Source organism: Neophocaena asiaeorientalis, unplaced genomic scaffold (genome assembly GCF_003031525.2).
Source record: "Neophocaena asiaeorientalis asiaeorientalis breed wild unplaced genomic scaffold, Neophocaena_asiaeorientalis_V1.1 scaffold142, whole genome shotgun sequence".
Taxonomy (NCBI): Eukaryota; Metazoa; Chordata; class Mammalia; order Artiodactyla; family Phocoenidae; genus Neophocaena; species Neophocaena asiaeorientalis.
Window position 1 is genome coordinate 3,221,822 of NW_020174563.1, and position 26,364 is coordinate 3,248,185.

Genomic DNA, 26,364 nt, shown 5'->3' on the forward strand with positions numbered 1-26,364 from the left:
TCCCATCCTCTATAATCATGTGAGCCAATTCCTATAATAAATCTCTTCATATATATATATATATATATATATATATATAGTCTCCTATTGGTTCTGTTTCTCTGGAGAACCCTGACTAATACATTAAGTGACAGTTCTAACACTAAACTAAGTGTGGTAAAGAATATAAAGAAATAAATGTCATGATACATCCTCATGGAACTTTGTTAGGGCCAAAGGAACAAGAAATAATGTTTAGTGTGTGGTTAGATTAGTCAGTGAAAGCTACCGAACAGCAGCTAATGAATCCTGTTTGTTGATTCATGTCATCTATTCATTCACTGTAAAACCCTTCCTGAATTCCAAATGGCAGTAGGTGATTATGCTAGTGAGGAATGTCCATTCTTATCAGAACCTCAGTAGTTTGCAGAAGCCACCTAATCCACCCTTTGCATCTGGATTGGCAGTTTTTCTTTTTTCTCTATTTTTTAAAATTTCCATTTCCACAGGCTTAAAGGTAGTTGTGGAATGTGCTTTTCCTTTTCAGAAAATCCAGTGCCAGCATTGTTCCCTCAAGCTAGCAAGTCTCAGGCTTTGAGATTTTAGTTTAGTGCTGACCATTATATTTGTTTTCACAGTGAGAAAATCTAAGTCATTTTGGGCACTGGTTCAAGGTTACATGATGAGGGCATGAACCCCAAGCCTGAACTCACTAACAAACTTGAATCATAGTTCCTGAGCATTGGTTATGCCAGGAGATGAGATGGGGTCCAAGTCACACCATCACTTTTCAGAGAACTTGCCAAACAGACTTTAAATTTTTGACATTGATCCCATTTCCTCATTTCTCAGCCTGGAATTATATGAAGCTTATTTTCATTTCTTGCTTAAAGTATTACCCTGCATGATCATGGGCACTGGGATTGTCAGGGTCACTGGTATCCTCCATGGCTAAATCCACAGATCTGTTCTCAGTCCTTATTTTACTGGAATTATCTGAACAGCTGACATAGTTGATCAATCCCTCCTTCTTAAAGCACTTTCTTCACTTGATCTTTGAGACACCACATTCTCTCTGTTTTCTTCCTATGTCACTGGCTCTTCCTTTCCATTGTCCATTGCTTGTTCTTCCTCATCTTCCTCATCTTCTAACATTGGACGCTAAACCAAGCTCATGATCCTTCCTCTAAACTTTTTTGTGATCCAGTTTTTCCCACCTCAAGAAATGACAACTCTTTCCTTCTAGCTGCTCAGGCTAATAGCTTGAAGTCATCTTTGGCCCCTCTTTCCTCTCACACTCCACATCCTCTCTGTCAGGAAATTCTCTCAGCTTTTCCTTTGAAATGTATCCAGAATATGACACCTTCTACCTAACTTCACTGCTTCCACCCTAGCGAAGCTACCGTGATTCCTTCCTGGATGATGGCAGTAGTTTTCTCCCTGCTTCTTCCATGTACCTCTAAAGTCTACCCATAACACAGCAGAGGGAACCTTTAAAATACTGTCGCCTCTGTGCTCAAAACTCTCTGATAGTACCCCCATTCACTCAGGGTAAAAGACAAAATCTTTGCAATGCTCTACAAGGCCTTCTGTGACCTGGTACCAACAACTTCTCTTATTTCGTCTCCTATTCTTTTCCCCTAATACCTCTCCAGCCATATGCCTGCTTTCTGTTTCTCTGACATTCCAGGAATGCTCCTGACTTGAGGATGTTATACTAACTGTTCCCTCTGCCTGCGATGCACTCCCTTCATGGAACCACATGGCTGAATCCCACACCTCCTGCAGGTCTTTGCTCAAACGTCACTTAAGCAGAGAAGGCTTCCCCAACCAACTTAAAATTGCAGCCACATTCCCCATCCCAGCACCCTCTTCCCCTTTTCTTTTTAATTCTTTCCCATTGCACATATCATCATTCAATACACTACTTATTTTACTTGTTTACTGATGCTCTCAATTCCATCTACAAAATGTAGACTCCGTGTGGACAGAGAAATTTTTGTCTGTTTTCTTTAATTGCTATATGCCTAGTCCTTAGAACAATGTCTGCCACATAGTAGGCCAGAAAAATATTAATAAATATTTTTGAATGGTCACATCTTACTCGGAGGCCATGAAACAAGCCTCAAGTAAAGCTCAAAGCCTCAAGTAAGGCTCTGAGGAAGTTGTCTCCATGACCACATATCTGTTTACACTACCCCAGAGAACAAGAAGCTGTATTGTTTTGCTTTCTTTTGTTTTGATTCCCTTGTACATCACGTCCTTGTATAAAGTATACAGCATGTTCTTGTACAGTGTATACAGCATGTCCTTGTATAATGAGACAGCTGTCCCTTCCAATTAACTTGGCTCTGTTCTCCCTCTATCATATGGTTTCTTCACTATAGAATAGTCAGTTCTATTTTAAAGAGCAAAACTATCTTACTAAAATGTGAGGAAATCTTAGAGTTTGCCTGTATATCAGAGATAAGTATGAGGCAATAAGACTGAAGCAGAATTTTTTAATTGTAAAAAAACAAATTATTTGAAAAACCATGGAGCCATTTTTTTCTTGCTCTTGACCTTGAACAAACAGGGATGGTTATTATCACCAAATTTGGGTTAATCAAAAAGAAAGAATGAGATGTAGTGAGTTAAGGTAGGAATGGAATGGGACTTACAGATGGATGAAGGTGTAAATTGGGTATATTAGTTGCTAATTTAGGATCATGAAATGCTTCAAACCACAACATTTAAATATCTGGTATGTTCTGCTTTGGGCAAGTTCTCAGTTATATCCTTCTCACTCTGCATGTCAAATGTCCAAGGCAACAAAATAGCCAGAACAGGTCAGTAATGTATAAGCTTCATGTACTCTAATGGGATGGTTTTTACTGGTCACACACATATGCCAGTTTCTGTTATGATAATGCACATGATCACTCACAGTACTTTGATGTAGCTTAGCTTACTGACCATGATTTATATTACTTGTAGTTTCTGCTAGTTGACTCATTCATTCTGTCTCAATCCTTGAATTATCCAAGCCTCCCTTACCACTTTCACCTGCATTTTTTCTCCTAGTCCAAGACTTTCCTTTTCATTTTTTTAACCCACTGAGGAAACGTGAGCCAGTTAGCATCACATAGATCACTTCAGTTGCCATGCTCTTTCTCCAGATTCTGTTTGAGGCAATCCAAACATCTACAGTCTTTTGACAGAGTTAAGTTTCCATAAAGCCTCGTCCTTCTCACTCTTTTCAACACCTATGGTCCCAACACTGCTTATAAGAGCACACAATATAAAATAAGTCCCCTAACAGACAGTTTTGCCCTACACTTAATTTTCATAGACTGCCCCTCACCACCACCACCCCACCCTCACTCCCTAGCCTTCCTGTCTCATCTAAGAGGGAAGAGGGAATAGCTAAGAAACATCTGTGAAGGTCACAGCTCAGGGACACAGGCCCACTAAAAGACTGAGGTTTAATAATAAGATTATAGAATGCTTCCCCTCCCCCACATTTACCCCTACCACTGCCACTAACAGGGCTTCAGTATAATAACAGTGGCCTCCAGCTGAAAGAACTGCAAGATACAGATTTTTTCTAAGAAGGATAACTTACAGAAGCCTAAAGTTAACAGGGGAGATAAAACAAGGAAGAAAGAGAAATATGAAGCCTCTAGCACCTAGAGCTACAGCAAATATTAAATACACCCCAACTCCTAGCTAGATTAACATAAAATCTCACATTAAAGGCCTATTGATACAACATGTCAGTCTTTCAACAAAAAATTACAAAGCAAGGAAAAACACAGCCTGAAGAAACAAAGCAAGCAAGAAAGAAAGCAAGCATCAGACTTAGATATGACATAGATACTGTGATTATTGGGCAAGGAATTCAAAACAATTATTTTTAATATTTTAAGAGCTCTAATGGAAAAAGTTAGACAACATGCAAAACAAGTGGGTAATATAAGCAAAGAGATGGAAACTCTCAGAAAGAATAAAAAGGAAAGGCTAGATATAAAAAACACTGCAGTAGAAATGAAGAACACCTTCAATGGAACCATAGACTGGACACGAATGAGGAAAGAATCAGGGAGCTTCAAGATATGTCAGTACAAACTTCCCAAACTTAAATGCAAAGAGGAAAAAAAATTAAAGAATAAAACATCCAAGAACTGTGTGACAATTTCAGAAGGTCAAACATACACATAGTTGGAATACCTAAAGGAGAAGAAAGGGAGAATGGAATAGAGAAAATATTTGAAGTGATAATGGCCCAGAACAAACACCAAACCACAGATTCAGGAAACTTAGAGAATAGCAGCTAGGATAAACACTAAAAAGTACACACCTTGGCAAGTCATATTCAAATTGCAGAAAATCAAAGACAGAAAGAAAATCCTGAAAGAAGCTAGAGAAATAAAACACCTTGCCTGTAATGGAATATGGATAAGAATTACATTGGAAGTCTCATCAAAAAACATGCAAGCAACAAAAGAGTAGAATGAAATATTTTAAATGTTGAAAGAAAAACCCACCAACCTAAAGTTCTATATATTGCAAAGCTATCATTCAAAAGTGAAGGAGATTAAGAGAATAAAAAGCAAGTCACAGACTGGTAGAAAATATTTTCAAAAAACATATCTGATAAAGCATTTGTATCCACGATATGCAAAGAAATCTTAAAACTCAATAATAAGAAAACAAACAATCCAATTAAAAAATGGACCAGCACCGAACAAACACCTTACCAAAAATGATATACAGATGGCAAATAATCACATTAAAAGATGCTCAACATATATTTTTAGATAATTGCATATTAAAATGACAATGAGACCCCACTACACACCTATTAGAATGGTGAAAATCCAAAACATTGACAACACCAAATGCTGACAAGGATGTGGAGCAACAGGAACTCTCATTTATTGCTGGTGAGAAAGCAAAATGGTACAACCACTTTGGAAGACAGTTAACAGTTTCTTACAAATCCAAACATATTCTACCATATGTCCAGCAATTGTGCCCTTTGGTGTTTATCCAAATAAGTTGAAAACCTATGTCCACACAGAAACCTTCACATAAATGTTTATTCACGTTTGCCAAATATTGGAAGCATCCAATATGTCCTTCAATAGGTGAATCGACAAACTGTGGTATATCCATACAATGGGATATTGTTTAATGATAAAAGGAAATGAGCTATCAAGCCATGAAAAATCATGGAGGAACCCTAAATGCTAATTACTAAGTAAAAGAAGCCAATCTGAAATGGCTACATACTGTATGATTCCAACTGTATGACGTTCTGGAAAAGGCAAAACTATAGAGACAATAAAAAGATCAGTGGTTGCCAGAGGTTTGGGAGGATGCAGAGGGAGAATGAGAAAACATTTTAGGACAGTGGAACTATTCCGTATGATACCATAAAATAGATACATGTCATTATACATTTGTCAAAACCCCAAAATCTTCACAAAGTGTGAAGCCTAATGTAAACTAAGGACTTTAGTTAATAATAATGTGTCAATAGGGAGATGCAAGAGGGAGGAGATATGGGGATATATGTATATGTATAGCTGATTCACTTTGTTATAAAGCAGAAACTAACACACCATTGTAAAGCAATTATACTCCAATAAAGATGTTAAAAAAAAATGTGTCAGTACTGGTTCATCAATTGTAATAAATGTACCATGCCAGTGCCATTTGTTGATAATAGGGGAAACCATGGGTGAGTGGGGAGTGAGGGGGTATAGAAGAACTATGTAATTTCCACTCATTTTTTTCTGTAAACCCAAAGCTGCTCTAGGAACTAGTCTATCAATTAAAAAAGTGAAGGAGAATAAAGACCTTATCAGACAAGCAAAGCCTCTAATCTGGAGGCTTCTGAAACTGATGTAACCTGTTGGGTTTTGGGGACACTTGGCTGACTGTAGAGATTTAGCCTACCTAGGTGTGAAGAGACTTCACCACTTTGCTAAGTGTGGAAAAAGTAATTATAGGACTTGGTTAAGAAAAGTAAATATGTGTGCTTTATCAATATAGAGCGAAGACTAACATTTGTTGCTCTGTGACTAATTCTGTGCTCGGTGCTTAACATGTTGAATTATTTCCTTCCTGCCTGCCTGCCTGCCTTCTTCCCTTCCCTACCTCCTCCCCAACTGCCTCCCTTCTTCTCTCCCTTCCTTCCTTTATACATAGTCATTGAGTGGTCTGATACATACCACCGAAGATACAATATCCTCAAAGAGTTTACAATCCAATGGAGGAAAGTTACCAGTACAGGAAAGTCCAGTATGATGAGGTCCATGTGCCAATGTTAGGGAGATTACAAGGTACTTGGCAGCACAGGAGACGGGCACATATCCAACCTTGTGGGCACAGGGAAGGCTCCCATGGGAGGTATCTAAGTTGGGATCTGAAGGATGAGTAGCAATTAGTCAGATAAGGGGAAGGGAGACAGGGCAAGGGAAGCAGACTCCAGGCAGAGAGAACAACCTCTCTGAAAGCCCAGAGACGAGTGAAAGTCAACAGAATTTAGTTCAGAGAGAACTCATAGTGCCAGGAACTATGGAGACTAAAGATGACACTGGGTTGGTAAGAAAGAAACCAATCTTGGCTAGTCAGAGTAGGAGATATCCTGAGGGTAGTGAGTAGCCATTTAGAAAGGGGAGTGAACCAAACCAAACAAACTTGCTCTTTCCAACGGTGGATGGAGTGTGGAGACTAGGCCAACGTTAGGGGCAGGAGATGCTTACAAAAATCTAGGCATGAAATGGTGACTCTCAAACTAGGGACGGAGATAGCTGGAAAGCTTCAAAAAGCTGGAAGCAAGAGCTGAAATTTGGAGATTTTTTTGATTTGAGAATGGTGATGGAGCGCACAAATTCGAGAGACCTCTAAGTTTTCTGGTGGCACGTGATAACATCTTTAACTGAGGAGAAAACAGGTCTGTGAGGTTAGAGGGAAGAAGGATGATGATTTCAGTTTGGAGCATTTGGTTTTGAAGAGCCTGTGGGAGATGGGAGAGAGTATATGAATGTGAAACTCAGTAAAGACATTTTGGCTGGAGAGAAAAGACCTGGAAGTTGTTGGCATAAAGGTAGTGATTAAAGTGGGAGATTTATTTTTACAACAACCATTAAGGCAGATATTTCTCCTCTTGTTTTCAGAGGAGAAAAGCAAGATTTGGAGAGCATTAATAACTTGCTCAAAATCAGGGAGTGGTAGAGCCAGGATTTTTAATCTATGTACTTCTACTTCACACCACTATTTCTGGGTGAATGCACTGTTTTCGAGTAATCTGATTGTACTACTCCTATGGGATTTTTCTTTTCACATCTGAGAATTCTGGAAAACACTTCTACTTTTCACAGGAACTCCCTTGGAGTAATGTCACCATTCACAGCCTCAAAAACTCCTTTTCAAAGCTAAGGTAAAACACGTTAATGTCTTTATGGGAATTTCTTTTCATCTGGACAGAATGATCCCGATGATACGTGGTTTCTGAAAGCAGCCCCGAGTGTGTCTTTCTAAGCCAGGTATGTAGCGGGTGACAAACCTTCGCATTAGGTTGACCACTTGCCTCCTCATGCTGTATACCTGACATTGGACACGTCAGATAAGTGATGGCAGGAGCAGACACCCATTTCACTAGCCAATGCAAGGCTGGCTCTGTATTTGGTTACCCATCCCTCTGGGACGTTCACTGATGTCACCTGTCTCCTCCTCATGGGATTCCCTCATCTCCACCAACCTGACCCTCAAATTCCATCTCCTTTATGTCCAGATAGCACCAGAGTTGAAGTCTTTTCTTATTTCCCATTCAGAGAGAAGCTGGATGCTCATTGTGGTGACTTCATCCCTCTTGGCATCCCCCTCCCACCCCCTCCTCCCAGGCACTGTCGTTTTCATTTGCATGGCCTCAGGGGTCTTTGACTGTGGAGGGACCTGCTTCATAGCTGACACCAAGGCTCAAGCTCTAACCTCTCACACTTTCTCATATAACGTCTCATCTGCTGGTGGAATACATTTGTTTGTGATTACAGGCTGCACATAATACCATTGCACAGGGCCCTATGTTATGGCCCAGCGCCATGAGAAAACACATTAGTAATTTTTTATGACCCTAGCGCAACCATGCAGGATTTCCCTAAAACAGAAAACATGAAGGGATTTTATTGTCTTTCACTATTAGCCATCCCTTATGGCTGATGCATGTATATTAGAGCTAACAGAACACAGGACTTTCTGGACATTCTGGGTTGAGAGGTTTCTGACTCTAATTAGTGAACACCCCTTGTTTATCTGTTCTGGGGGACGTAAAACACACAAGGAAATTACAAACAAAAGGCATCAAGCTCTTGAATGTTTCTCTTGGTATATTGACTTACTCCTGGGCTTAAACGAGATTCTCTTAGGAAGCCACTTCTGAAAGTAACTGTGAAATGATAAAAATTGGAAGAGACTAGTGAATTCTAGGGATTCTCACTACTCCTCTTTGAAACATAACATACAGATTGGACTTCCCATTAGACCAGGACAAGATCTGGCTCTCTGCAATGGGCTTTGTCTTTCTATCTCTGTCTCTGTCTCTGTCTCTCTCTGTCTCTGTCTCTGTCTCTCTCTCTCTCTCTCTCTCTCTCACACACACACACACACACACACACACACACACACACACACACATCACACAATCAAAATGTCTAAAAAGAAAATAGTGGGCTTTCATTTGGCCTTAAGAATATATATAATTCCTATAAAAAACCAATCTATTTTTGGCACTGTTAATGGTATTCAATGTCCACCCAGGAGTTTTTGTTAAACTAGCAGGAGAGAACTTGAGAGGTACTAGTCCTCTTAGAGGAACTGCATTGGAACATTTTAACTACTTTTCTGTGAAGGACAAAATCAATCTGACTCTGGCAGCTCTTAGAAGCCACTCCACCCAGCTAGGAGTGTGTCCCCAGGGTCCAGGGGGCGAAGATAAGTCAGCCAAGAGTATGAGAAGACAACAGGCACCATGGAGTAAATGGACAAACCCAATCCTATAAAAGGGTTTAAATTAGAAACATTAGAAAAAATAATGTTGCCTATTCCATATAGAATACTAGTAGTTGGCATGATGGTGCCAACTCTTTAAGCTCCACATAAATGTGTAATGGCTACTTTTCCAAACTACACATCAGCCTTCAAAACTATGCCTCCCATTGAGGGGCGGACACAGGTGAGAACCTGGCTGAGCACTTCTGTATTAAGAGCCACGGGAAAAACGTGGTAGACAAAGCAGAATAATAAAGCACAATGGTGTTTGGGTTTCACATTGACTGTGCTATGGTTATAGTAACAAATGTACCAAGGCTCAAACATTAACTTCCGTTAAAAAAAAACCTAATATATTTGTGAGGTACTCTGGGGGGAAAGCTGTTCAAGGCATCTCACTCCTAACAGAAGGGAAAAGCTGAGTTTGCACCCTACCCCCTCACCTATCGCCTTCCCTGGGCTTCAGTGTTTTCACCCACTGCTCATGGCTCCCAGGCAGCACTCTGGGCTCACACTTAGTGCAAAACGGCATAGATGGGCAACATTAAATGCCCTTAACTTATGAGACTGATCTGTGTATTGCCTTTTTGTTTTTAATGGGCAGGCATATACTACTATTTACTAATCTTTCAGCTTTTCTTTTTAAAATATTCAGACTGGACTCATCCATGTTGCCATTTCTACACATTAGTTATACTGGAGGCTAGGCTGTGAATGCTATTTTGTATATATTGAAAGGTATTTTTATCTAACCAGCCAAACACTGGAAAGGAGCTCCAGCTCTGCCAGCCCCTCCAGCACCTCACGGGGAGATTCTGCCAGCAGAAGGAACTGGGATTATCTCAGGAGCTAACCCCGGAGGTTAGGTTTCAGGCCATCCATGCCCTTGCATGTCTTTTTCCTTGGAGAAAAGATCTTTTCCAGTTTGATTCACTGGGCTGGTAAGTGAATTGAGTAGCTAAGCCCCGAGGGCACACCCAGAGACTCACTCATTAATCCCATTGTGAAGGAGAGAGGGCTGCACATTTAGTCTGTGATGAGGCTGGTTACATGGCGGACACAGACGTGACGTGTGACAACTCGATCTTGACTGTGTTGTAATGAATACAATGTGTTCAGTGCTCACTTGACAAGGTGATGCCTCTGAGAAGCATTGTCATGAACTTATGACTGGAAGCACATTTTAATCGTGTTTGACTCCTTGTAGATCAGTTTCAGATCGTGTAATCTGTGGAGAGCATCTGTTGACTGGCATGTTTTCCTAAGTTCAGCTCTAGTTTATGAGATGTGGAAGAAAGAAATTCTGCTCACAGCTATTACACTAAGATTCACAGGACTTTGCTCAATTTGCAAATGCTCTTTCAGTGGTTGACTTATGCTTGCTCCTCTCCAACCCAGGTTTGGCTATTCATAGACCAGGAATTAAATCACTGAAGTCCAGCCTTCTCAGGTTTCTCTTCCCCTAGGGAGGGCAGTTTTAGAGTGGTTATAAGAAAATCAACTCATCCCTAATCAGTTGGCCCAAAGAGACCCAAAGTGCTCCTCCCCCTTCCTTTTACAATCCTTCCAATAAAACTTCTTTACTTTTTTTATCCTTAGGTGGGGAGCCCTCTTAGAGAGTTCACACAGTGAGTGTGGTTTGTGCATTCAATATTAAGATCTGATCATTGCCTCTTGAGGGCTGAAAAATGAAAACACTGGATAGAAGCCCACCTTCTGGCTTCATGCTTGTCAAGAACAGGATCTATTAGCCTTTTAAAGAAATACTGATAATAAAAAGCAGACTAAGTGAGCTATGTGAATTGGCATCTAATCAATTATTTTCCGAGCTCTTCCCCCCCTAAGTTACTCAGAGCCGCGTGAGCAAACAAGATTTTACTGTTCCAAGCCCTCTTGCTTTCCACAGAGCTTGGATAATATATAAGCCTGTGCACATCCCTATTCTCTTTTGAGATGTTTTATTAACATCATCATCATAGGAAAGGTCGTATTCCCTTTAATTAAAGGGTATACAAGTCAGAAACCTCCTCACCCCACATTCCCCAAGCATCAAGAGGTGCAAGGCCAGAGCATCCCTCCCATTGCCCACCAGCTGGGCCAGGATGTCCGTGGTGTGAGGACCAGGACAGCCGCTGGGGCCGGGCTGCTTTCTTTTTCCCACATTAGTTCCTCATTGTGTCGACCTAGAACTTTTGGATGTGAACAAGATCGCATACTTGGAATGCTACTTTTTTTCTCCATAAACCTTTTGCCCTATAGTTGATTTATTTCTCCTGGGCTAAAATTGGACTCATCCTGAATATCAGTCTTTGACACGGAAGACACTCCAGCATTTGGAGGCTCTCCTCCTCACAAGCTGGTTGCATCAAATGCTCTGGTTTGCCTTTGCTTTTCCTGTCTCATCCACGCCTCACCCTCTCTCCTACGCTCTCCATACTCAACCTCCACCCTTTGACTTCTAGGACATACATCACTGGAAGAAGAAATGCATCTATGATTTTCCCTGAGTGCGGGCCAATTCCTTATTTTAGCGTGGGCGGGCCTGGCTTGGGGAGGTGCGTGCCAGGCAGTTGAATGATGTTGGCATTGTCCGGTCATTTCTAGTCCCCACCCAGGAGGTGTTCGGAAGCACTGACTCGACTAGGGGAAGTCATCTTTGTTAACCCCTTAGTGGAGCAGCATAATGCCAAAAGAAATCACAAAACACAAGAAAAAGGCAACTAGAGGGTAAATAGTCATTTAAAAGGATTTCTGTTTTTCTATTAAAGAAAAATAAAAGCTACTTTCCAACCTGGGTCTTGAGATGGGTGTGATTAGTGCCATTGGCTGGTCTCTGCCACAGAAATGCTTCTTTTTTTTTTTTTTTTTTTTTTTAGAAGATGTTGGGGGTAGGAGTTTAGTAATTTATTTATTTATTTTTGCTGTGTTGGGTCTTCATTTCTGCGCGAGGGCTTTCTCTAGTTGTGGCGAGCGGGGTCCACTCTTCATCGCTGTGCGCGCGACTCTCACTATCGCGGCCTCTCTTGTTGCGGAGCACAGGCTCCAGAAGCACAGGCTCAGTAGTTGTGGCTCACGGGCCCAGTTGCTCCGCGTCATGTGGGATCCTCCCAGACCAGGGCTCGAACCCGTGTCCCCTGCATAAGCAGGCAGACTCCCAACCACTGCAGCACCAGGGAAGCCCAGAAATGCTTCTTTTGAGAAAAAAAGTAGAGGATTATCTAAAGCACTCAGTTTCTCTTATTAAGTTTGGGTTTTCTTAAAATTAGATTGAGAAAAATTCATTTCTGCATGGAGTGTGCATTCTAGAATAAGCTTAAATGCACAAGTTTCCAGGCTTGATCTGCAATCCTGTTGGGTAATTCCAGCCAGACCTTGACCCTGGGGGTTGTGAGGACCAGAAGTGGCGATACTAGTTACTGTCTATTTTGTTAGAAGCTGGAGTTGAACTTGGGAGCATGAATAATGCTAGCTCAATTTTCCCCTCCCTCCAGCCAACCACTGAAATCACTGAGACTTCTCATAGGATAAACATGTCTGTTAGATTGTTCCCAAGATTGCTCCTATACTTTACCTTGTAATATTCATTTGCTCCTTTCATCACTTTCCCCTGACCCACTGGCACCTTTCTCCTCCACTCTTTACCTAATTGAACCTAAATCCAAAGCCACAGATTCTTCTGGGTGTCTATTCACATATGTGAAAGCTCAGTCAAGGTGCCCCTAAGCTGGAACAGGGCTAACCGTTCCTGTCTTAACACTCTGGGTCTTGGTTGTCTGTTTCTGGTGCTCATTCATAATTCCCATAGAAGAAAGCAGTTTTTAATATGTTTCATAAAAAATTCAGAAATCTGATAAATATCCACATTTTCAAAGAACTCGGGCCCAAGGCTTCCTTTTTCCCAGTTCCTCCCCATAGTCAATCAGCATTTATGGAGAGCATTTTATGAGGCAGCTGCTCTGCTGGGCCCTCACTTACACTGTTTCCTTTAATCCTCACCACCATTCTTTAGCACGGTACTATGCATAAGGCAGGTTCTTGGTGAATGTGTTACGTGGATAACCTTATGAAAAAGAGTTATTAACCTAACATTAGAGCTGAGAAGACTGAGGCCCGGAATAGTTAAGTGATTTGTCCAACATACTGAGGTTTGACTGAATTCACCCTCTGTCTAGCCCATTGGTCTTTGTCACCTGCATGTCGGTTAGTTAAAGCCACCATCCAGCTGGTACCAGAAACGGGTCTGCCTGATGCACTGTCTCATTGCTTCAGAAAGGCCTGGTGCTATTTATGGACAGAATAAGGGTGACAGACCGGCGTGGTGTTTTGCCTCTTGGCCTTTGGAATGCAGTCTATAGCATTCGCTCCAGAAAACCTCACACAGATTTGTGTTTGCACAAAGGGGTCCAAAGACTTAATTATTTTTTGGGAACTCTACTATTTGTCCTTTGCTAACCAGGTCATCCTTCAGACAGAAAAAATGCTGTGTATGACCCAGCCAAGGCTGCTGCTCAATGGGGTTGACAGCAGGCCAGAAACTCAAAACCCTGCCCGCAGGCCTGAGCATGTCCAGAAAGTGAGCTGACGGAAGGCAGTTCTCTGTGTGCGCCCTGCGTGTGTCTCTCTCCCCTATGCCATTGTTCAAGCTGGAAGAGTTACCAAAAGCAATGCCTACTTGACCCTTGTTGATAGGTGGTTGCACTGAACTAAATGAGACAAAGGCAACCTGTCTCTTCTGACAGAAATAGGCAAAGCAGAATCCATCACCGTGGCCCGGATGTTCTATGACTTGCAACGTTTCAAAATGTGTGTTTCCATCACTGTCACAGCAGCTGCCACATCTGTCTCTCCTGGGAGGCGGATGTAGAAGTGCCCTTATGTAAAAACTTTGAAATTTCAACTTTTAGTTTTTCTGCTTTCCCAGCAATTGTTTTGTGGATATGTTCACATGACTAAGATTCTTGCTCAAAAGCCCCAAAGCACTTGAGAATAAATTACAAAGGGCCCAAGTGGTGGTCCCCCTTATTCTACAGCAGTGTGTTCTTGGGGGTCTCTTGAGTGTCCATAACAGGGGCACAGACAGAGCTGCTTGATCAGTGAGTCCATCAGAGTCATTAGCCATGCCGATCCTGAAAGCATAGAGTCACGAGCGGAGTCCAGTGGATTTATTCCACAGATATTTCTTTGTCTTCATGGCTGCATGCAGAGTGCTAGGTAAAGAAGCACTCACAGGCAGGCTGCCTCGAGCTCTCCAGGGCAACGAGCACTGGTAAAGGAAGCGCTGTGCTCCATAGGGTGCTCCAGTTCCCAAAGTGGATGTCAGTCAGCGTTCTCTAGTCAATCCAGACATGATTCGTTTGTCCTTAAGTATCATCAAAACTACGGCTAGAGTGACAATAACCATACGGGCTGGCGAGTCCTCTCATGAAATCAACACTGATTTTACCCTTTCTTACACGTAGACATTCCCAATGTCTTCTCCTTTAAAAAAAAATCTTCAGTATGTTTGAAAGACCACACACACAGCTAGCCATTTGTAGAAGTTGCTGTAATAGATCCAATGGGAGGATGCATTGGAAGGGCTTCATATGTGTATGTCCTCAGTAAATGATAGCTGCTATTATCACCCTGTCACATCATCATCACAGTCATCATCATTGCAGTTTTTTGCTTGCCTTTAACCAGGAATTAAATCAATGGCAGCTCAGAGCTCTGGCATTAAAACTTCCTCTTTGTACCTTGACACATACTTTTTGAGAAGTACAGTGAAGTCCAGTTTGCCTCTGTTTTTAAACTGAAGACCTTTAGAGGAGCAGCAGTGGGCATCTCATTTTAGAATCTTTGTCAAGGAACCTGAAAAATCCACTCAAGGAGCCGGTGCTACATGCCCTGTGTCTTCTTTATACCAAACCTTGGAAGTGGGGAGAAGGGAACCTAGGTATTTCACCTAGGTTATGCGCTAAATTGTTTTCCCCCTAAAATTCATATGCTGAAATTCTAACTTCTACTGCTTCAGAATGTGACTGTATTGGAGATAGAGTCTGTAAAAAGGTAATTGAGTTAAAATGAGGTTGTTATAGGATGGCCCCTAATCCAGCCTGACTGGTCTCCTTCTACAAAGAAGAGATTAGGACTCAGACATATACAAGGGAAGGCCATGTGAAGACTCAGGGAGAAGACAGACATCTACAAGCCAAGGAGACAGGTCTCAGAAGAAACCAACCCTGCCTGACACCTTGATTTAGGTCTAGCATCCAGAACTATGAAAAAATACATGTTTGTTGTTTAAGCCACCCAGTCTGTGGTGTTTGTTATGGCAGCCCAAGCAAACTAATACAACATATGTCATCTCATTGACTCCTCTGCACAAAGCAATGTGTTATTATCACCAATTTGTAGATAAGAAAACTGATGATTTGAGAGATAAGTAAGTTGTCATGGTCTTACAGGTGGTCGAGTAGCTTGGCCAGGTTTTAAATCCAGTTCTGCTAGAGGGTACCTGTCATATTTTAATATTTTAATAAATATTAACACTTATTATTTACCATTACTGTTGGCTTCAAGAAGGTAATATCCAATTCAGGTAAGCATACCACAAAGAGATGAAGTTTATGTAGATCAGTAGAGGTACTTCCCATATACCAGGAGAGAAACATGTTGGCTTGCTTGTAGGAAAAGTAGGAGCCCAAGTCCCATAAATATTGTTCAAACTCAGCATGAAGTAAAACTTAGCATTTTATAAGCCATGTCTTGTTATAGAAGTCTCCAAAAAATGAAGTTTTAGAAGTCAAATATGCATTGATTTATAGACAGAATAAGAGGCATTTTGGTGGGAATATGTTGTGTAAGGTGTTCGGGTGCATTTACACCCACTCGGAAAATAAAAATGCTTTTCCAAATAAGATCGTAAAAGTCTTTGTCCTAGTCAGTCAAAGATAGCCCTTATAACATGGCCAAAGATTAAAGTTTATGTTCACAATTATTTTAAACCAAGAAATTACTCTCTGGCTTCTCAATCATATTTCTATTCCTTTTGTACATCTCATCAAAGCATTTTGATTAGAACAAGTCATTGAGGACAGAAGCCAAAATAAATAGTTGAGTTTGAATTACTACAGTGAAGGGACCACAGTTTAAGTCAGGCCCAAGTTAGGGGGACTTTTCATGATTCTATGAGATTCTAGTATTTATGGAATTGGCTTGCGTGTCGATTTTTTTTCTTCCTGATTTCTAAAATCATCCATGAATTTCTTAGTCTATCTTGTCAAGCTTTTTCTGATGCCCTCTCAAAAGTTCCAGCCAGTTGATGGTTTGCTTTTCCTTGGAGCTCATTAACTTGGCCTGCAGCCAGCAGCCTCTGCCCAGCTGTCTGGCCATGTCGCCCACGTTGGCTACATGAGAACCAGAGGTGCCTGCCAACTCCCCTGCTTCCACCCCTGCTTCCAGAATGGACCAGGGGGGTCTGCAGTCAAATGGAAATAAAGCTAGGGTACACATCTACCCACAAATCTAATCTTTGTTCATGTCCTTCTGGGCTGGTCAGGGGACATCATAGAGTGGTTAAGTGCACAAGTTTTGGAGATGGACAGAGTCAGTTCAAATCCCAACTGCCACCTACAAGTCATATGACTCTGGGTACGTTGCCTAATCAGCCTGGGCCTCCATTTCCTCATTTAAGTGGAGATAACAACTACTTTGCAGGTTAGTTGAAAAGGTTAAATGAAATAACAGGTGAAGCATCTAAGAAAGTATTTGGCAGAAGCCAGGTGCTTAATAGATGAAGACTATGAACAGAAGTTTGATGACTTCCCCTAACATAACTTCCAGTGCTTTCTGTGTCGTTGATATTTAATTTTTGACACAACAAAGCCAGTCTGTATTTCTCCAGAGGAGCAATACCATGGCGACCTGATGTGCAATCAGCACTTAGCCTCACATAAGACCCAGGAGTCCCCACGGAGGGCATCCTCCATGTGTTTCAAACTTGGTGCATCATCCACCAAGCATGTTCCCTCCGGAAAAGCAGGAGACCGCCCAAGGTTTGGATAAGTTCAGGGAAGCATCTGAACTTTTTGGGAGCTGTCCCATCAAAACTAGAGTTGTCTGGGTTTTGACCACTGGGGCCAATATTCTCTTCTGTCTGGGCTTTTAAAAAAGATTAGAACATTTATTCCCAGTTCTCTATGTCATTAGAAGCTCTTAAGCATGAAGACTAATTTCAACCAGAATTTTGTGGGTAAAAGAGATGAGTAACGTGAGAAAATGAATGAGGAGATTGGCACTCACTGGGGGACATTAGGGACCCCAAGGAGAAAAATAAAAGCTATCTTCGTCAGCTGGCCCAAGGTGGAGAGGAGTTTATGATATGTGATTGGTCCCAGCATTCTGTTTTGAATCTCTCCCTCACTGCATAAATTAGAATTGCAAAGATTTGGGTTTGAATTCTATTTGCAACATTTATCAGGTGGGTTGGCTTCTTACAACCTCCCCAAACCTCAGTCTCCTCATTGGCAACGTGGAAATATTAGTAAGTACTCAGTAAGACTGTTCATTCATTCACCCAACAACATTTGTAAAGTACTTGCTCTGGCACATAGCAAGCACTCAATAAATGGTAGCTCCCCAGAAGCTTCCGTGGAATCCTCATAATTCATGTCCCTAGATTTCAGGAAAAATTTCACATTTGTACCACAACTTTTTTCATTTTGCTTGGGAATATGCTCTCACCTTTATAAAAGGTGTGCTTGACCCTTTAGAGCTCTCAGAGAAAATTTTTAAATGGAAGAATGTGGGTCCTTCTAAAACCAGTATTATTGAAACTCACTAAAATGTTAGACCCATTCTTTGCTGTTCTCAATTCACTTGAATTAACATGCATGAACAATACAACTTAGCTACATCCAAATACTATCAAGTGGCACTATGCCATTAAATGACACGACATTCAGTCACCAGGAAGGAAGCATGCTCAGTGATGAGGTGCACAGGACCCCAGGACACCGCCCCCAGCCCAGCTCCACAAGGGGCTCCAGTACCTTCTACACACATTGCAGTTTCCTTCAGTGCCCTGAAGGTGAGCAGAGAGTATGTGACCATTATGCCTTCATAGAGTTTATGACTTTCCAGAGCTTTTAATACTTCCCCCAAACAGTATCCTTTGCCTCACAAATAACTCTTTTGTGAGTCGTGTCTTTTTGTTTCTCCCCCATTTTAATTGTTGATCCCCTTTTCTTTCCGAGTCCCGAGTACTCTCCTGATTTATCCATGACTGAGTCTTGCACTACTCTGAAGAAAACGATGATTTGAGTAAATAGCACACATTGCTTTCATTAATATGTCACATTAAATTTAAAATCTCAAATCCAAATCAAAAGTTGGATCTCTTAACATTGTTCATACTTTAGGAAAGTCTGAGGGCTGGGAATAATTTTTCTCACGGGCCACACACACACACACACACACACACACACTGCAGCTGATTCTAATGGTTCCCAACAGTTTTTTTTTTAACCTCCTCACCATCATGTATGTAGCACACTCTCAGAGGTGGCATTTCTCCTCAAGGGTGGTGATTCTGGGTGGGTGAGGTCATGTGTAGTTTGAAAAAGTAGCTCCTCCCACCTCACCATACTGAGGATCACATTTCCAATTACATCGAGAGAATAGGATTCCTCTTGTCTGCTCTGATGGCTTTATTGAGAAAACCTTGGCTAGAACCGTCATGCTTTGAAGTGAACCTTAATCTCCTTTGGAGATAAAGGGTCCTACTGGAGATCTCTTTTGAGGGCTTGCCCGCATAGGTACTCTCGTCAACCCTGTTCCACTCACAATTTCTCTGCTGTCATCATGCACCCACCACAGGGAGCTGTTGCTAGGTCAGTGATGTCTCCTGATGGTACCAGGAAACCTTCCCAGTGCCTCCATCCTACAGGAACAAGGAGAAGGACTGCTAGACAAGAGCTTGGGTTTTCCTTATGAAAACACAATGACCTGCAAAGAGATTTTATAGCAGACCCAGAATAAAAAGAAAAGAAAACAAATAGAAAATGTTTTCCTTATAGTCATACCATCAAGAGTTCAAATTTCCCAACAGCGAAGTCAGAAGCTTATAGAGGAAACAGAATAAAGCAAAGCTCCTTGGGAACAGTTCTGAGAAGGGCTTGCTTCCTAGACGTGGGCGAGCTGTCACCTACGAGATTGGTGACATCATTCACGGCCCCCTCCTGTCCTCATCTCCACCAAAAGAAGAACAAAACTAACATTTAAAAAAAGATATATTGGTATCACTTGCCGTGTCAGGAAAGAGAGTAAAAGTGCAGGAAAAAAGGAGGAAAGAAAGTAATTGATATAGCATCCAGAGGCCTAAACAGAAACCTCATTTTTCGGGAGGGGAAGGCTCAGTCCAGCCCCGCATGTGGGATGTGGGATCTCCAGGCTAGTGAGTTTGGGGATAGCAGCAGCTTCTCAGAGCCTGTCTTTTCAGAGCCAGCGATGCTTTCCTTCCGATAGGCTTGACTAAGCTAATTATGCTCTTTTTTTTTTAGTTAGATGTAAAGTGCAGTATTTTACCACGAAGATGGTTTTTTTGGCTGTCCAAGTCGACCTGATCTCCTCTATTCTGAGAACTGCCAATTTCTGGAAGGTGTTTCCTTTCAGCCTGGAGTTGTAGCTACAATAGCACACAAGGGAGAAGACAGGAATAAAAAAAAAAATCACGCTGTATAATTATCACTGCGGCCAATGCTATGTCACTTGCTATGAAGATATGCCATTAATAGAATGGTAAAAGAATAGTCATGTCCAAATATTACGTTTATGTTTTCAGCCTTCACAGGTATTAATAGTTGCTGCGGACACTATTTGACCTGGTTTCGCATTACAGCAAAATTCCATTTTTATGGAATGGATTTGGGATTAAGGTCCTTCAGTTCTTTAGCAGATATTGGCAATCAAGCCTAAGGAAACGCTGTAAGAATTAGGAAGAAATCCAAGGATGCTTTAATTTCCACCATAGAACCAGTCTCTTCTCTCAGAGGAAAATAAAACCTCTGCTTTTGGCAGAATGGTGAGAGGGGAAGACAGGCAGTGTAGCGACAAAGTTGAGGAGGGAAATCTGAGTGAGTTTCTTAGCATTCTGTTAGTCACATTTGGGGAAATAATGCTGCTAATCTGGCACTATTGCTAATCGGAAACTTGGCTACTGGTGAGCGGAATCGTGTGTGCCTAAGGAGGTCAGCCGCTACAGGTGACCAAGTCCGTCAGACTTGTCCTCATGGCAGAGTCGGGCCAACTTGAAACAGGTAGATGGTCATGGTCACTTGCCTTACGTGAAAACAGTGTTCCGTTAAATGTGATATTAATATATCATATTTCTCCAAGAGCTGGCTCCGTCTTGCAGACTTCATCTAACTAATTCTCACGGCATCCCTGGAAAGCAGAACGTGAACGGGAAACTGATTTGTTCATATGTGTCTGGCAAAGTTCATGATTTCCTAACAGGAAAATGTAAATTTCCCTAAGAACAACATCAACAAAAACCAACTATACTCCAAAGATAGGGAAATGTTAAGGAGGCTTTGGCAGAGGTTAGAAAGGGGAGGGGTAATAAACAATAATGGGAAATCCAAATTTCAAGAAAAAAAGTTTTGGGAAAGCCAACAGAAGGCCTTGTTGTGGGTGTGGCAGAAATCCTGAGTGCTTTGAGAGAGAGAATGGGCAGCCTATTCTATGACAATTCTTATACAGTTAGGCATTATTTGCACAGAAAAGTTACAGGTCCCTTGAGATTTGAAGAGTCATCGTCCTGTTTTTAATGGAAGCACCTTACTATTTATTAATAACAACAACCACCGTGTAGTGGGTACTTACAAAGCGTGGCCTGATTGCGTGTAGTCCCTTCAATGACTCCATAGACTTTGCATTCTCATTTTTCTCATCTAACAACACAGACACAAAATGACATTCTCAAGTCACAGGGGTGGTGAAAGTCAGGGCCAGCACTCAGGCCCACTTCTGTCTGCTGGCCAAGCCTCTGCAGGTACCCAGTGCCTGACGGTGCATCCTCTCAGGGCAGGGGGTGCTGTAGCTAGAGAGAAAACAGGGCTTATCTTTACAGGGGCTGAATAATGAGAAAAGCTTAGATCCAAAGTTAGATTCTAAACTTTTGACTCAAAAACAGGCACTGGTGGGAGCAGAAGAATGACATGAGTGGAAAAAATTCATGTGCAATAATAATATCGTGTAACTCACGTCCGTCCCTTAATGGAAGGAAGTGTGTGAATAACAGGAGTCGTAAATGGCCACGTCATCAACGGAGGCTCCTGTCCCAGGCTGTGTCTTGGGATGTCACCCATGCAAGCCTGACCGGCAACTGACCTGGTCCCCAGCATGGTCTTTGGTGGTCTCGGTCAGCCACGGGGCCACTCTGCCACCAGTGAGAGAATTTTTCTACAGACTTGCCCTGTCTGTTTCTCACAGAGCTCCGAGTTCTCCCTCTGTTGACTCATGAATTGAGTTATGATAGCCTCCATCTGCCCAGGGCCTTGGCCCAGGCTGCTGAAGGGGCTGACTGGAGGGCACCCCACACACCCACCCGCAGTGTAGCATCCACAAGCAGCACCCCTACCCAGGTCCCCATTCAGGTTTCTCCCATCAGAATGAGCTCCTCTCCTGAGGGCAGCTCTGCCAGGAGCTTGCATGGTGGCCGTAACCTCAGGGTTTGGGTCCTGCCACCAGGCATTGGCTCAGATACTCCCTCATTTTCCTTTCTGTGCACACTCTACTTTAGGCCATTAGGAAAATAGAAGCTCCAGATGCCTGTTTGTGCAGGCCTTCGTTTTGGGTGTGAATCCTGATGTTTACACTTGCTAGCTATGAGATTTGGGACAAGTCACTAAAAAACAAACAATTTTCTAAGTCTTGGTTTCCTTATCTGTTATATGGGGACACCAGCAAGCTAACTGAAAAGCAACTTGAGTGGAAACCAGTTTATTTTTTTCCTAGCACTGGTAGGACAAAGAGATAAATAACAAGGAGTCAAGCCCAACTGGGGGGTTTCTTTTATAAGCCAACACGTCAAACTCACCTGTCCAGTCTCTGTCAAGATTTAGTCTGATCTCACATGCCCCAAGGTGATTATCTCTAGTTCTATAAAATCCTTCCAGTTGCGGAGTGTTTTAGGTTAATGCAAATGCATTCACAGAGGCTTTTTGTAATCTTCACATGGTCCTGTGAAGTAGGTAGATTTGCTTTTTTATCCCCCATTTTACAGAGAAGGAAACTGAAACTTGGAGTCTTGGGGGTGTTGTTTTTAAGCAACTTGCCCTGAACCTCACAGCTCTAAGCAGAGCCAGTCCTCTGGCTCCAGTCTTCAGTGTTTGTCCCACGGCCACAGCACTGAGGTCAGTTAGGACCCACATGATGATCCAAACGATGACTCTGAGGCTGAATACGACTCCGCATCTTCAAAGAGAGATTCTATTTGATCAATTCGATTGTACCAGCAAAGTGGGCTTGAAATCTGTAGAAAGATCTTTTTCAAAAATAGCAGATGCAACGATACTGGTTAAAGAACATTCCATCTTCTAAACATTCCCGTTGTAAGTCTGTGCCCCAGCCATCAACCCGAGGTGGGGGTGGGTGGTCATACATAGATTCACCATTTGGAGAAAAGAATAAAAGAGCCGTCACAGAAACTTGAAAGAGCACATAGCAGGAAATGAGGGAAAACATCATACATCATAATCCTGTCTCTGTCTCCAAGGAGCAAAGTGGAAAACAGACGCCTATGGCTTTAAGAGAAACAGTCATATTGGGAGAGTGTTACAGATGCTAAGGAAGAGAATGTTTTTCATGCCTTGGTTCAGGGGATTCTCAAAGGCCTGGGTCTGCTTCCAAAAGCACAGCCTTCAACTTGTGTGTTATCTGATATATGTTTATTATTGGGTATAGAATGAGGTGGGGAGGAAAGTACCGCTCACTTCCAGGGGACCTTGCTCCCCATCATGGCTCCATCACTTCAACTCTGTGGGGAGATGGTCACCCAAGGATTCAGGGTCACTGCAAAGAGCCGGCCTCTACCCTCCTTCTTCCTCAGTCCCCCTTTCCTCTCTATCATTTCCATTTGTTCCTAATTATTTTTCTGTTTTCCTTGTTTCTGAAGAAAGTACTGGGCCACCAATCACTGGCTGAGATACACTCAGGGTTTTTCTAAATTAGGCCTCATCACTGTGAACTCTCTTCTCCATTAGAAGCAAGAAATGGATCCTGAGATGGGCAGGGTCCAACCTCTCTTTGGTCCAGCTGACTCTAGTGGTGTGAAGTGGGTCCAAAAGGTGAGCACGCTGATTCACTTCTTCTAAGGAGCTTCAGTTCTTTTCACCTGGCTTTCTTGATCTTGCCAAACTTACCTACTTCCAGACATCAGGCATATTACCTGGAATGCTACACATGAGAACCTGGTGCCCTGGAGTTCCCCTCGCCTCTTCGTTCTCAGTGTGGCCCGGATCTGTGGGCAGGTTTTCCTTAGTCATGCTTATCACTAACTGTGTTCCCTTAAAGATCAGCAGTCTTATCTTAAGTGCCAAATCCAGTTTCCTCTGTCCATTTTCCATCTTCCTTGATTGACCAGATGACCCAGTTAGGGGGGTTCCATCCTGATTCTCCTCCCTCCTCTCCATATAATGCTTTTACTTCCTTGGTGGTTCCTCTTCTTTCTTCTCTCCTCTGACCATGGGTGTGAGCCTAAATTTTATCTTGGTCCTCTAACCTTCTCTTTGCACATTATCCTTTGGTAAATTCACCACTCACTGCTTTAAATGTCACGTCTGTGTGAATGACACTTGAATTTGTACCTGAAGCCCCATAAAGCTCTTCATGGTAACAGTATCAGAGGCTGTTGTCTGGCATTTGAAAATGTGAGAGTTGGAAAAAAATATTAGAGGTGGATTCCTGATATACAGTTTTATAGATGAATCAGCTGAATGCTATAGACACTCCTGAGGTCATATCTTTTATTTATTTATTTAGAATTTTTGAATTTAATTTTATTTATTCTTTTATACAGCAGGTTCTTATTAGTCATCCATTTTATACACATCAGTGTATACATGTCAATCCCAATCTCCCAATTCATCACACCACCCCCCTGCTGCTTTCCCCCCTTGGTGTCCATACGTTTGTTCTCTACATCTGTGTCTCTATTTCTGCCCTGCAAACCGGCTCATCTGTACCATTTTTCTAGGTTCCACATATATGCATTAATATACAATATACATTTTTTTCTTTCTGAATTACTTCACTCTGTATGACAGTCTCTAGATCCAGCCACGTCTCTACAAATGACCCAATTTCGTTCCTTTTTATGGCTGAGTAATATTCCATTGTATATAGTTACCACATCTTCTTTATCCACTCATCTGTCGATGGGCATCTAGGTTGCTTCCATGACCTGGCTATTGTAAATAGTGTGGCGATGAACACTGGGGTGTATGTGTCTTTTTGAATTATGGTTTTCTCTGGGTATATGCCCAGTAGTTGGATTGCTGGGTCATATGGTAATTCTATTTTTAGTTTTTTAAGGAACCTCCATACTGTTCTCCATAGTGGCTGTATCAATTTAAATTCCCACCAACAGTGCAAGAGGGTTCCGTTTTCTCCACACCCTCTCCAGCATTTGTTGTTTGTAGAATTTCTAACTGGTGTGAGGTGATACCTCATTGTAGTTTTGATTTGTATTTCTCTAATAATTAGTGATGTTGAACAGCTTTTCATGTGCTTCTTGGCTGTCTGTATGTCTTCCTTGGAGAAATGTCTATTTAGGTCTTCTGACCATTTTTTGATTGGGTCATTTGTTTTTTTAATATTGAGCTGCATGAGCTGTTTATATATTTTGGAGATGAATCCTTTGTCCGCTTATTCATTTGCAAATATTTTCTCCCATTCTGAGGGTTGTCTTTTCGTTTTGTTTGTAGTTTCCTTTGCTTTGAAAAAGCTTTTAAGTTTCATTAGGTCCCATTTGTTTATTTTTGTTTTTATTTCCATTACTCTAGGAGGTGGATCAAAAAAGATCTTGCTGTGATTTATGTCAAAGAGTGTTCTACCTATGTTTTCCTCTAAGAGGTTTATAGTGTCCAGTCTTACATTTAGGTCTCTAATCCATTTTGAGTTTATTTTTGTGTATGGTGTTAGTGAGTGTTCTAATTTCATTCTTTTACATGTAGCTGTCCAGTTTTCCCAGCACCACTTATTGAAGAGACTGTCTTTTCTCCACTGTATATCCTTGCCTCCTTTGTCATAGATTAGTTGACCATAGGTGCCTGAGTTTATCTCTGGGCTTTCTATCCTGTTCCATTGATCTATATTTCTGTTTTCTGTGCCAGTATCATATGGTCTTGATTACTGTAGCTTTGTAATATAGTCTGAAGTCAGGGAGTCTGATTTCTACAGCTTTGTTTTTTTCCCTCAAGACTGCTTTGGTTATTCAGGGTCTTCTGTGTCTCCATACAAATTTGAAGATTTTTTGCTCTAGTTCTATAAAAAATGCCATTGGTAATTTGATAGAGATTGCATTGAATCTGTAGACTGGGTAGTATAGTCATGTTCACAATATTGATTTTTCCAATCCAAGAACATGGTACATCTCTCCATCTGTTTGTGTCATCTTTAATTTCTTTCATCAGTGTCTTCTGGTTTTCTGCATACAAGTATTTTGTCTCCCCAGGTAGGCTTATTCCTAGGCATTTTATTATTTTTCATTGCAAGGGTAAATGAGAGTGTTTCCTTAATTTTTTCTTTCACATTTTTCATCATTAGTGTATAGAAATGCAAGAGATTTCTGTGCATTAATTTTGTAACTTGCAACTTTACCAAATTCAGTGATTAGCTCTTGTAGTTTTCTGGTGGCATCTTTAGGATTCCCTATGTAGAGCATCATATCATCTGCAAACAGTGACAGTTTTACTTCTTCTTTTCCAATTTGTATTCCTCTTATTTCTTTTCCTTCTCTGATTGCCGTGGCTAGGACTTCCAAAAGTATGTTGAATAATAGTGGTGAGAGTGGATGTCCTTATCTTGTTCCTAATAATTAGAACTGTTTTGCTGCATCCCATAGGTTTTGTATCATCGTGTTTTCATTGTAATTTTTCCGTAAGTATTTTCTGATATCCTCTTTGATTTCTTCAGTGATCTCCTGGTTATTTAGTAATGTATTCTCTAGCCTCCGTGCATCTGTGTTTTTCCATCTTTTTCCCTGTAATTGATTTCTAATCTCATGGCGTTGTGGTCAGAAAAGATGCTTGATATGATTTCAGTTTTCTTAAATTTACTGAGTCTTGATTTGTGACCCAAAATGTG